General features: G+C 41.3%; 1 protein-coding gene across 4 annotated transcripts in view; it reads left to right on the forward strand.

The window, feature by feature from the left end:
- Window positions 1-12,693, forward strand: part of FRMPD4 (FERM and PDZ domain containing 4) — an 836,952-nt gene that overhangs the window by 388,098 nt on the left and 436,161 nt on the right. The window lies entirely within an intron of this gene.

Here is a 12,693-nt window from a genome sequence, read left to right on the forward strand (position 1 = left end):
AGCATTTCCAGTCATCTTTTTGGGCACTTTATGAGTATTTTTTTTTTTCTGAAATGCATTTGAGACACTGCCCTTGTCTTGCCGATATGTTTTTCTATAAATGAAATGAAATCCACATTTTTGAGGAAGTTTTGGTTTTTACTGACTGGTACTGCTGGAGCCTGAAATAACTCCCAAATTAAATATGTACCAATCTGATCGGAAAGAATGCTTGACAACGAGCTTAGATATATACGTTAGAAATCTGAAGACCAGGGGTGCCTGGGTGGCTCAGTCGTTAAGCGTCTGCCTTCGGCTCAGGTCATGATCCCAGGGTCCTGGCATCGAGCCCCGTGTCGGGCTCCCTGCTCAGCGGGAAGCCTGCTTCTCCCTCTCCCACTCCCCCTCCTTGTGTTCCCTCTCTCGCTGTGTGTCTCTGTCTGTCAAATAAATAAATAAAATCTTAAAAAAAAAAAAAGAAATCTGAAGACCATTACCTTGTCATGGTCATGGCTTAGGAAATCTCATCTGTTTCTGTAAGTCTGGAGGTCCTAGCTTATTGCAGTGTTGACAGATATTTATTTCTCTTGGTTGTTAGAATGGCCACACTTGGCCATTCCTGGAGACCTTTTGGGTTGTGACAATGGGCACAAGGGTATTGCTCCTGGCATCTAGAAAGTAAAGGCCAGGGATGCTAGTACACATCCTACCATACACAGGGCAGGGCAGCCCCACAACAAAGAATTACCTGACCCCAAATGTGAATAGTGCCGAGGCTGAGAAATTTTGATCTACACAAAAGAAGAACAAGGGTTTAAATTTATTTCCTAAAATGAATATATATGTGGACATTTCTTAGGTAGTTTTTCTTCTAATAATAATAGACTGATAGAATAAAAATTATTTTTAGAAGTTTGTCTTTACATCTAAGAAATACATTTTTGCATCATTTTCCCAGTGTATAGATCAGAGTTTTCTAGCATATGTTCTGTTTTTCGTATTTGCTTTGCAGCTGTGTCAAAAAATAGATGAAGCGGTGTGTTCAGACATGCTCCATTCATCCTGATCATAAATGAAATGTCTGCCAGAAAAGGATCATTTCATACCGTATTTGATTTTGGCAATCAGTCTTGCTGTTTTAGGAGTGCTCTTAGCATTTGAACAAATATCTTCCATATTTATGGGGAGGAAGGTTTATGAAGACATTGCCAATTAAATTCTATTTCAGTTCTTGGTGCCAACATATTTTAGGTACTTTTTGTATTATGAGTTTCATACTTGCTAAATTCCAAAAGAGGCTACATTTAGATATTAACCTTGAGGATTTCTGGAAAATTTTCCATAAAATATTTTCTACTACTGCTTTCTCCTTGAGGTTTTTTACTTACCCTGATCTAGTTCTCAACAGTCCTCTTGGTTTTTGTTTGTTTCTAAGTAGAATTGTTTCAAGTACTTTTTTGTAACTTGTTCATTTGAATGAGAATCCAAATAAGGTCTACCCATTATAGGTGATTGATATGCCTCTAAAGTTTCTTTTAATCTATAGGTTTCCTCATCTCTCTCTTTTTTCCTTATAATGTGTGTTTTTTGTTTTGTTTTTTTTTAAGAAACTGGGTCATTTATCCTGTAGAATTTCTACTCATTCTGGAGTTTGCTGATGCAATTCCATGGCAGGGCTTACCAAGTTTCTTTGTTCTTTGTATTTCCTGTAAATTGATAGTTGAATCAAGACATCATTTACTCTTAAAATTAAAATCAAGAGGGAAAAACCATTCTCCTGTTTTTTTGTTTGTTTGTTTTTTAGTTTTTTTTTATTCATGTGACAAGAGAGAGAGATAGAGAGAGGGAGGGAGGGAATATGAGCAGGGGAGAGAGGCAGAGGGAGAGGGAGAAGCAGACTCCTCGCTGAGCCAGGAGCCTGATATGGGGCTTGATCCCAGGACCCTGAGATCATGCCCTGAGCTGAAGGCAGACGCTTAACCATCTGAGCCACCCAGGCGCTCCACCATTCTCCTGTTTTTGAAAAATCTTTTTGAAAGTTTATTTTTGCAGAGGGGTAATGACTTGACCCAAATTTCCAGAAACTGGTGAGACAATGAAAGTATATCATTATGTATTTCCTAATATTTATGGTCCTTAGAATTTTCTTCCGAAATACCAATGGTATGAGAGGTGGGGCAACTATTTTAATATAGTCTTTTAGGTTACCACTGGGAATCAGTACAACAAGAGTTGACAAACGATAGCAAGGGCAGGGGCCCGTTTTTATAAAGCAAGTTCTACTGGGTCACAGCCATAGGCCCACATTATACACTGCCTGTGCTTGATTTTGCCTAGTAACAGCAGAGTCCAATAGCTGCCACAGAGATACAATGGCCCACAAGGCTAAAAGGATTTACTATGTAGCCTTTAAAAAAAAAAAAAAAAAACAACTTGCCAACCCTAGCAGTACAAGGTTAGGCCTTTTATTTTTTAAGTAGGCTCTATGCCCAATGTGGGGTTCAAACTCACGACCCAGAAATCAAGAGTGGCTGTGCTCCATTGACTGAGCCAGCCAGGCCCCCCAAGGTTAGCCCTATAATTTAATTTAATTTAATTTTGTAAAGATTTTATTTATTTATTCTAGAAAGAAAGAGAGAGAGAGTCCGAGCAGGGGGAGGGGCAGAGAGGGAGAGGGAGAATCTCAAGCAGATTCCAGGCTGAGCGCTGAGCCCTTGTGGGGCTTGATCCCAGAACCCTGAGATCATGACCTGAGCTGAAATCAAGAGTTGGATGCTTAACTAACTGAGCCACCCAGACACCCCAAGTTTAGGCCTTAAAAAAAAAGTGATCTGTAGTCTGCTATAAACTGTGGATAAAATTTTTCCAAAAAACGTTAAGTGTCCTTTATTATCTGTCACAATACATAATTTAAAAGTATGATCACTGTTCGGCCATGATATATTTGTACTTTATCATCCTAAAGTTACTTTTATATCTCTTGACCTCTCAAATAGAGAAAGTTTACATATTAAAAAAATCAGTATAATAGAATCATTCACATTTACATAAAAGAATTCCTCTTCGGAAAGCCATGTGTATGCTCTCAGATGATATAGTCTATAGCCTTCAGACTGACTATAAATATTTTTATTAATCTTTTCTGTCTACCTTTACTGTCCTTAAATATTCCTTTAACATGAGCTGTGCAGTTATAGACTGTAAAACCAGGAATGTTAGAGGACTTAATTACAGTGTCTTTTTTGAGTAGTTTTTGGGTGGTGGAATAATGCTTTTAGGAACAGGATTTTCCAAATTGCATGAAACGGTCTCTTGCAGAAAAGAAACTGACTTATTTGTATGTCATTGTAACTGAATTATGTGCCATCCGTATATCATGGTAGGTCAGAATTGACACCATTGCCAAGAATGCAATTGTACCTTCTCTGTTCTCAGGTATCTATCGTTTAGAAATTGGTCACTGGTAGGAATTGTCTCAAAAACACTTGGGGGAGGTGTCCTATCAGATTATCCTTGCTACATGTTAAAAAGGGGAGGGGAAAGAGGCCGGAGACAAATAAAAAAAGCAACTGCCTGCTTAAAAATTGTGAACAGGCTTTATCTTCAGGAAAATCTGGATGTTGAAGTTTGGCACAAGGACCCGGATGGGGACATGCGTGTTACTCCAAGGGAAGCCTTTATTCTCTTCTGAAACAGCTTGTATGGTATCTGTTCTTTTCACCATGGTCAAGATTCTGCAATTACTTACGTATTAGGCAGGGTATTCCAACAGGCTCAGAGAAAACCTATTTCTTACTCCTGTCATTGTCCAATGGCGGGGCTGTGGGGTTGGCAGAGAAGAGTCTCCGCACAGTCTTACAGGGACCTCTGCCTGATCTTCCAGTCTAGCAGGGCCAACTACGGCCTCTGGGCTAAGCACAGTTTTTACATTTTTCTGATGTTTAAATGGTTTAAAAATAACAGAAGAATAATATCTTCTGACACATGAAGATTTTTTTTTAAAGATTTTATTTATTTGTTTGAGAGAGAGAGAGACAGAGCACAAGCTGGGGGAGCTGCAGGTAGAGGGAGAAGCAGGCTCCCCACTGAGCAGGGAGCCTAATGCGGGGCTCGATCCCAGGACCCCGGGATCATGACCTGAGCCGAAGGCAGACGCTTAACCGACTGAGCCACCCCCAGGCATCCCGTGACACATGAAAATTATATGCAACTCAAGTTTCTGTGTCCATCATTCATGGTTTGATTGGCACATAGCCATGCCCATTTGTTTACCTATGGTCTGTGGCTGCTTTCATTCTCTGATGGCAGGTTGAGTGTTTATGACTGAGACCATGTGGCCTGCAACGTCTAAATATGTTCTGTCTGCCCTTTATAGAAGAAGTTTGGCAACTCCTGGTGTAAAGACTTGATCATCTTCTGGGGTCTCATAGTGTCCCCACTGGAGAGAGAAGAGAGAGTGAACCTGGTGGATCTTGCTAGAGGTTTCAGGGCAAAGATAGCACATGACTCTGCCTATGCAATTGGCCCCAACACAAATGTGTCCCCTGTCCCCGCAAGGGAGGCTGGTAAATGAGGTCTAGCAAAGTGCTGTAGAAGAGAGAACACAGATTTACTGGACAACAGTCAATGTCTGCCATTTTATATGAAAAATGTTTTTGTTTTTTTTTTATAGACTGATTCTCGAACCCTGGCCTCAACTCTTGACTTCACCTGATTTTAAGTTTTTATAAATGCTTGAGCTCTTTCCTTTCCCCTGTCTACACTGTCATTATTTCAGCTCGTCACACTTCATTTCCTCAATGCACATAGTCACAAAATGAAAGACAGATTGTTTGGTTTTTGTTTTTAGATTTTTTTTCTTTTTTCTTCTTTCTTTTTTTTAGATCAAGATGAGCAATGTGATGCAAACAGCAGGGGTGTCCAATAATTGAGTTGGGTTTGACAGGCTCATTTGTGTATTTACTGAACTAGTCATGCAATAGGTGTTTGAAATATCGATCAAAGCAAAGTTTTATTTTTCTGGATCCTGTCGTCTTTCTTTTTGGTCTGATTGCACCTGCTGATGTTTGTGAATTATTGTCAAATGGGCACCTTCCCAAAGGGTAATGTTTCACTGGAGTATAAATTTCATGTGAGAGTAGAAGGTCCTATAAATCCAAAGACTATGATCAGCCAGATTTTTCTTTTAAGACAGAAGAAAGAGACAACACGAATACAGCCATCAGAGTTTTATATTTCTTTTTCTTTTTTTAATTATAAAAGATTTTATTTATTTATTTGACAGAGAGACACAGCGAGAGAGGGAACACAAGTAAGGGGAGTGGGAGAGGGAGAAGCAGGCCTCCTGCCGAGCAGGGAGCCCGATGTGGGGCTCGATCCCAGGACCCTGGGATCATGACCTGAGCCGAAGGCAGATGCCCAACGACTGAGCCACCCAGGCACCCCAGAGTTTTATATTTCTAAAGGGAGAGCTTTCATAATAAAACCCAAGAGGATACTTAATTTTTGGGGGTTCCTGGGAATTTTCTGACATCAGAAATAACTTTTAAAAAGCTGGCAACAAGAGAAATTACAATGATTTATCAGTTACACCAAAGGTGGTGTACAGACTTGGTGTTTAATTTATTATATTCTGGAGAGTTATCTTTTTTGGATTCAAATTGGAGCAGGACTGACTCAGATCTTGTCCAGGTGGGTCACTTTTGTGCGGCCAACACTGGGTCTGTAAGAGTTCTTGGAGGGCTTTGAAAAAAATCACAGTTGCATGAAGGTTGGGAGGCGGAGGTGTGTGTGGGTTAGCAACTCAATTTTGCCTAGCTACAGACCTTTGGGCATGACCATTACTTTTTGAAATCTTGTGAGTATTTTGCACGTAGAGTCCATCTCAATTTGGGCCAGCCACCGCATTTTAAGTGTTCCATTGCCACGTGTGGCTGGTGGCTCCAGTATCGGACAGTTCTAGAGGGCCCACTCTGGTTCTCCTCTAGGTGCTCCCCTTTACATGCTTCAGGGAATATGCAGGTCCAACGGGCTGTGTCCTCCTTAGCCTATACCCAGTGCCTCGTTCACCAGGCACCAGCAAACTGGCCCACTATGTTTATAGATAAAAGTTTTCTGGGGAACACAGCCACAGTCATTCATTTATATATTCTCTGTGACTGTTTGCATTCGATGCAGAGTTCAGTAGCTGTGGCAGAGAGTATGGCCTGTAAAGCCTAAAGTATTGGCTCAAAAAATAGGCTCTTTACAGGACAAATTGACCAGCTTCTGTTTTAGACCATGTTTTGGATATCTGGGACCTTAGAATTCCTTGCCCTAACAGTCCTGAGCCTGCTTCCAGGCTCTGAAGGGTAGGGCTCCACTGAGGAATGGTCAGATGTGGCTGATGGCAAAGAGAAGGACAGAGGTGAGGTGTGTGGGCTCAAGTGTGAGCCTGAGCATGAGTGGGGAGGATAGATGGAATGCAGCCCCTGTGAGTGCTGTCTCCTTGACACCACATTGTGGGGTGGGACTCTGAGGAGTCTGCAAGTTATGAATTTGAAACTGTCTTGCATGTTGTTATCAGAGTACATTTGTCAAATTAGGATAAAACACGTACTTGATTTAACAGATTATTAGCTCAGTTTGGAACTTTTACATCCGTAGACATGTAGTACGGGGGGCTCCATTCCTGCTCTTGCCCATACTGGCCAATGTTGAGGATGAGCCTGCACAGAATGGAGAAGGCACTCCTGTGCATGGGGAGGTGGTTCTTGGCTGAACCACCCTTTAATCTGACCTTGCCTGCCTTTTAATGTAACCGTGTCCCGAGATAATAAAGCAGGGAAAACAGTGGGTTGGGATTCTTCCTCACTAAAGAACTGTGTCTGTGACCTGCCCTGAGGTTCATTAAGCCCATAAATTTCTTGTCAAGGGGGAAGAGAACCCAAGGGTTGAGAAGTGCCAGTAGGTCTTTTGTTAACTGCCAGATATTTATTACATCTTCACCCGGAGCAGTAGTAATTGACACGGCCTACTCAGTTTCTCTTCCCAATCTTGTCTCCTTGCTCACACACCAATCTTTCCTTTCCCCGGGTTCTCAGCTCCATCCCATAGAGTATGTCCAGATACAGTCACCATGGGTGGATTGCTACGGAGTTGCCTGGACAGAAATACAGTTCCAGTACCTTCTGATCCAGCCAGAGATGCCATCATTGTTCTTTTCCCCTTGGGCTTTGCAAACAGATGTTTTGACAGCTCTCGATTGCTGCTTGTGATTCATTTCCTTGGAATTACTGAACCCTGGACCCCACGGGGGTACTGAAAAGAAGGCTTCACAGTCTGATTGCTGCTCTGTTAAAAGAGAAGTCTTGTTCACATTGCATCAAAATGAGGTGACCTGTCCTCCTTTTTCTAAAAGCTGACTCTGCATTCACTTGACTGAAATGAAGAGTTTCAATCCCCCACCATCTTCGGATCTGTGAAGGTTACATTTCTCTGCCTCTTAGCAGACAAAATGCCTAGGCAGTAGAAAAACACTTGTAGGATTATTCAGCTCCTAGCATCATTTCTTCACCAATGGTCCAGGGTACAGTGACCTGCTACGGAGCCACTGTGAAGTCCAAGGTGAGCCCTTTATTTTCCCGGGGCTTTTTGGTGTTCACTTCCTTCAAACTGGAGGAAGACTGGCTATGAGGTTATTTTTAAGGACATATTTTTCACATTCTCTAATAATGCTGCTAAACCACTTAGAGTCATTGGAAAAAGCCGTATTTTTCTTTGCATGATTCTTGATTTCTGTTCTTTTTTTTCCTGATAAGAAATAGTGCAGACAAAAGGAGATGCATATTGCATGAGATTCCTGAGTCAGTTTAGAATTTTTTTCTTCTGATCACATTTTAGTATAATCTTTCCTGGACACCTTAAAATTAAGGTCTCACTTTCCATTAATGTGATGGCCATAGAGTACCATTACATCTGCCAACAGATGGGGTTCTTACAATTTTAAAAGGAGGAGATGAAAAATTGAGAAACCAGATTTCTGTCACCCTAAGTCTGTGATTTATTTTTTTTATTTTTATTTTTTTTTTTAAAGATTTTATTTATTTATTTGACAGAGAGACAGCGAGAGAGGGAACACAAGCAGGGGGAGTGGGAGAGGGAGAAGCAGGCTTCCTGCAGAGCAGGGAGCCTGATGCGGGACTCAATCCCAGGACTCTGGGATCATGACCTGAGCTGAAGGCAGATGCTTAACGACTGAGCCACCCAGGTGCCCCCTAAGTCTGTGATTTAAAACTAGAAGTGTTGGCAACTCATAAGTCTAGGAGAAAAGTTTTTGGTCTAAAGGACTAGCAGTTAGTGCCAACTGGACTCTTAAGGGGATTTGCAGAGGAGGTAAAATTTGATTTTTCCTGCCTCACTCTTTCTTTCCCCACTTCCTTATCTCTAGAGCAGGGATTTTCAACCTCAGCACTAGTGACATTTAAGGCAGGATTGCTCTTTGTCGTAGCGGCTCTCCTGTGTATGGTAGGCTGTTTAGCAGCATCCCTGGCTTCTACCTACTAGATGTCAGTAGGATCCTCTCCCAGTTAATGACAACCAAAAATGTCTCAAGAACTTGTTAGATGTGCCCTGGGGAAGAGGAGCAAAATCCTTCCTGGTTGAGAACTTCTTCTCTAATGGCTTCCAGTCACCGGGGTACTCCACGCTACCTTCTGGAGTTCTGAACTCATCACACTGGCGACCCATCCCCCAGTGCCCTCCTATGGAATACCCATGCTCCATAATCCTTGCTCTTTCCCTGCTAAGCCATGACCCACATGGAAAAGGGTGTGATTTGTCACCTGTTTAAAGTGGTTCACACTGTTACATGAATGTGTCATGGGCTGAACTCAGACCAACATACTGCATTTTATTTTATTTTTTTTAAAGATTTTATTTATTTGAGAGATAGCAACAGAGATCACGAGAGAGGAGCACAAGCTGGGAGGAGAGGGAGAAGCAGGCTCCCCGCTGAGCAGGGAGCCTGATGCGGGGCTTGAACCCAGGACTCTGAGATCATGACCTGAGCCCAAGGCAGACACTTAACCACCTGGGTGGTTAAGTGTATATATTTGTATATATATTTGTATACAAAATACACCCAGGTGCCCCTATTGTATTTTTAAAAATATTTGTTTATTTATTTATTTATTTATTTATTTTAATATTTTATTTATTTGACAGAGAGAGACACAGGGAGAGGGAACACAAGCAGGGGGGAGTGGGAGAGGGAGAAGCAGGCTCCCCGCCGAGCAGGGAGCCTGATGTGGGGCTCGATCCCAGGACCCTGGGATCGTGACCTGAGCCGAAGGCAGACACTTAACGACTGAGCCACCCAGGCGCCCCAAAACGATTTATTAATTTTTTTTAAAGATATTATTTATTTATTTATTTGACAGAGAGAGAGCACAAGTAGGCAGAGTGGCAGGCAGAGGGAAAGGGAGAAGCAGGCTCTCCGCCGAGCAGGGAGCCCAATGCAGGGCTCGATCCCAGGACCCTGGGATCATGACCTGAGCCGAAGGCAGCTGTTTAACCAACTGAGCCACCCAGGCGCCCCAAGATTTATTAATTTGAGAGAGAGCAAGTGAGCGCGAAATGGGGGAGGAGCAGAGGGAGAGAACTCAAGCAGACAACCCCCCCCCCAAGCCTGGAGCCCACCCTGGGGCTGGAGATCACCTGGGAGATCATGACCTGAGCTGAAATTACGAGCCAGAGGCTCAACTGACTGAGCTCCGCAGGCACCCCTGAACATACTGCATTTTAGAAGAGGAGCTTGTTAAATGAAATGTCTGATCACTAAAAAAATAAGAGATCATTTATAGCGTTACTGTTTGTCACTTAGTCTTTTTTTGAGATTTAACAGGAATTTTCTCCAATAGGTAAGGTTATGGAAGAGGAAATTGAGACATCAGGGAGATTACGTAACTTGAACAAGATCACACAGCTTGCTATAACCAAACAGGAATGCCATTCTGGTCTCTTGGATTGTAGCCTGGTGTTCAAGGTATTGTGAAATGCCAAGAGAGTCCTTTTAGTTGCTCCCCAACTGCCCCAAGTGAGCACTAATACTCTTCCTTCTCTACCTCCCACCTGTCACAGAAAGACATCGTCTTTTATACTATGTATTCTTCTGCGTAAATCACAAAAACAGTGAAATTCTAAGAAACTGAGATGTGTCAGTTTCAGGTTTATTACAGTTCGGTGGTGGTAATACAAAGTATAATCATTCCAGCTGCTGACACTCAGTAATTTTCATTATAGGCCTCTCTTTCCAGTTTCAAGCTTCACATTCTGCAAATAAAAGCAAGAACAAGCTCCTCGTACTCTTCTTATAGGAGATCATGACATTCACCGTCAGATGGCTCTTGTCATAGCACTTTTCACAAGAGCTACTGTGATGTTAGTCCTTGTAGAGTCTAGTTGACTAACCTAGTAACAGATTTCTTGGATTGTGAGGGAAATATGAATGGATTCTGTTACATATTAGCCACCTTCCAAAATCCAGGAGAAGTTGTTAAGGGTCATGTCTATTTTCTGTTTAACAGCTGTAAAATTACTATTAAAAATTTACTCATTTTATAATTATACTGTAGCAAACTTGGAAACAATGTAAACCAACAAATAATAGAGCAAATTACCCATAATTCCACTGCTCAGTCATAATCACTGGTGACATTTTGGTGTCTGTCCTCTTAGTCTTTTAAGTCATATGCATATATTAAGAAAACAAACACGTCATAGTGGTCATAGCATGTTCATGCATACAAGATATAAGCATTTTCTAGAATCTTTATGTGTTTGACTTTGATGACTGCATGTGCAGTTTTATGTCCCATCACATGATGTTCTAGGTATTTGAATATATTCTTCTGTTCAAAATTTTGAACATAATAGACATGAATGGCATAAAGGGCATTTCGAGGGGCATAGTGTAGGTCCCTTGCGGTGTTAAATTTTGTCAGGAAAATATGGGGAAGGTAGAGGGAAGCATGGGTACCTGGATTTTGGTTTTTGTGAAAGGCACAGGTCCAACAAGGTCCCATAGAGAAAAGGTGGTGGTAACTTCACTTGTATTTAGTAGGGCAGCAGAGCCTGACTGGGGAAGTGTGGAAAGAGTTGGCTGACAGTTAAATAGGAGGAAGGATAACCCAAAAAAATGAGCTCCTGTTTCCTGGGGTCATTGCTGGGCATCGGTGCTTTGGAGCAGCAGCTGGATGGACAAGTGAGGGGAAAAGCGATGTGCTTCCTATTTAATGATGCTTTCTGGGGCCAGAAGCACCACCCCAACACACATTTACTGACTGTTTTCTCTGTTTAGTGGACCTCCAGGGAAAGTGGGATGCATTTGAAAGTGTCAGCTTAGTAACTGGAAATGTACTGAGAGAGAAGGACCATTGGGCAGTTTTTACAGAGACTTAAGACATCCAAATCATTCCCTTGAAAACTTTCCTAGATTATCAGAAGACAAAAAAAGGTATTACTGAGTTATTTAACGGTGGTTAAAATGCATATGTTAATTTTAGGACCCCAAAACCCCCACACTAGTCAAGTTGCATTTTGCAGTTCTGTGTATAATGAATATCAATATGCTGATCCCCTTGTGTAATCTGCTCATTTTGTAGGACTTAGTTTAGAAAATAATTTTTATTGGGCAGAGTACCCATATTTAAGCTTATTTTGTGTTAGTCTTTTTATTATTATATATATGAATTCTATCCTTCTGCTCAAAATTTTAAATATAGTAGGTACAAAAGGCGTAAAAGGATTTTTTTTTTTTTTTTTTTTTGGTGTGCTAAAGGTCCCTTGTGATATTATTCTGGGAGGGAGGTTTGCTTAGTGACTTAATTTTCAGGAACACACTGTGATACCAACTGGAAGCTGTTTGTCCATGGAGCGAATTATAATTGGGCATTTACCCATGTCCTCTGCCATCCCTAAATGAGGTTTGAGGGTTGTTTTTCTTAACATTTTCATTTGGCAATGATTATTTTCACAGCAAAATAGACTAATGTGATCACCAAACATATCTCAACTTCTGATGAGTAGTTTATAACATCTTAGGAATTCTTAAGGTACTTTTCTTGAGAATACCATACGTGAGTACTTCACTATAAAATCAGATTTCCAGGTTTGACCAGATGTTTCTTTGGCAGGATTCACTGCTGATGCACACTGGAAAGGGAATATATCTTTGGGGAGATTGTGGGGGCATATTATAGAATTAATTTCATAGAAGAAAGCATAATATATGGGGCACCTGGGTGGCTCATTTGGTTAAGTGTCTGCCTTTGGCTCAGTCATAATCTCAGGGTCCTGGGATTGAGCCCTGCATAGGGTTCCCTGCTCAGCAGGGAGCCTGCTTCTCCCTCTCTCACTCCCCCTGCTTGTGCTCTCTCTCTCTGTCAAATAAATAAAATCTTTTTTAAAAAGTTAAAAAAAAAAGAAAAGAAACATAATATAGAAATTGAGTACCCTAGAGAAAGAAAATTAAGATTTCACTAAAGTGTAGTGAAAATTAAAATTCACTGAAATTAATTTAGTGTCCTTATGCTGTCAAAGTTTTACTTTGGCATAGAACTGCTATTAAAAAGAGAGATCGGTACTAAAAAAACACAAATACAAACTTTTGCTCCCTAGTTTCTCAAGGAAATGGTCCTAAGTGGCAGTTCATCCACAGGCCAAAGTGCTTTTTGC

This window comes from Phoca vitulina, unplaced genomic scaffold (assembly GCF_004348235.1).
Source record: "Phoca vitulina isolate PV1807 unplaced genomic scaffold, GSC_HSeal_1.0 scaffold60, whole genome shotgun sequence".
Taxonomy (NCBI): domain Eukaryota; kingdom Metazoa; phylum Chordata; class Mammalia; order Carnivora; family Phocidae; genus Phoca; species Phoca vitulina.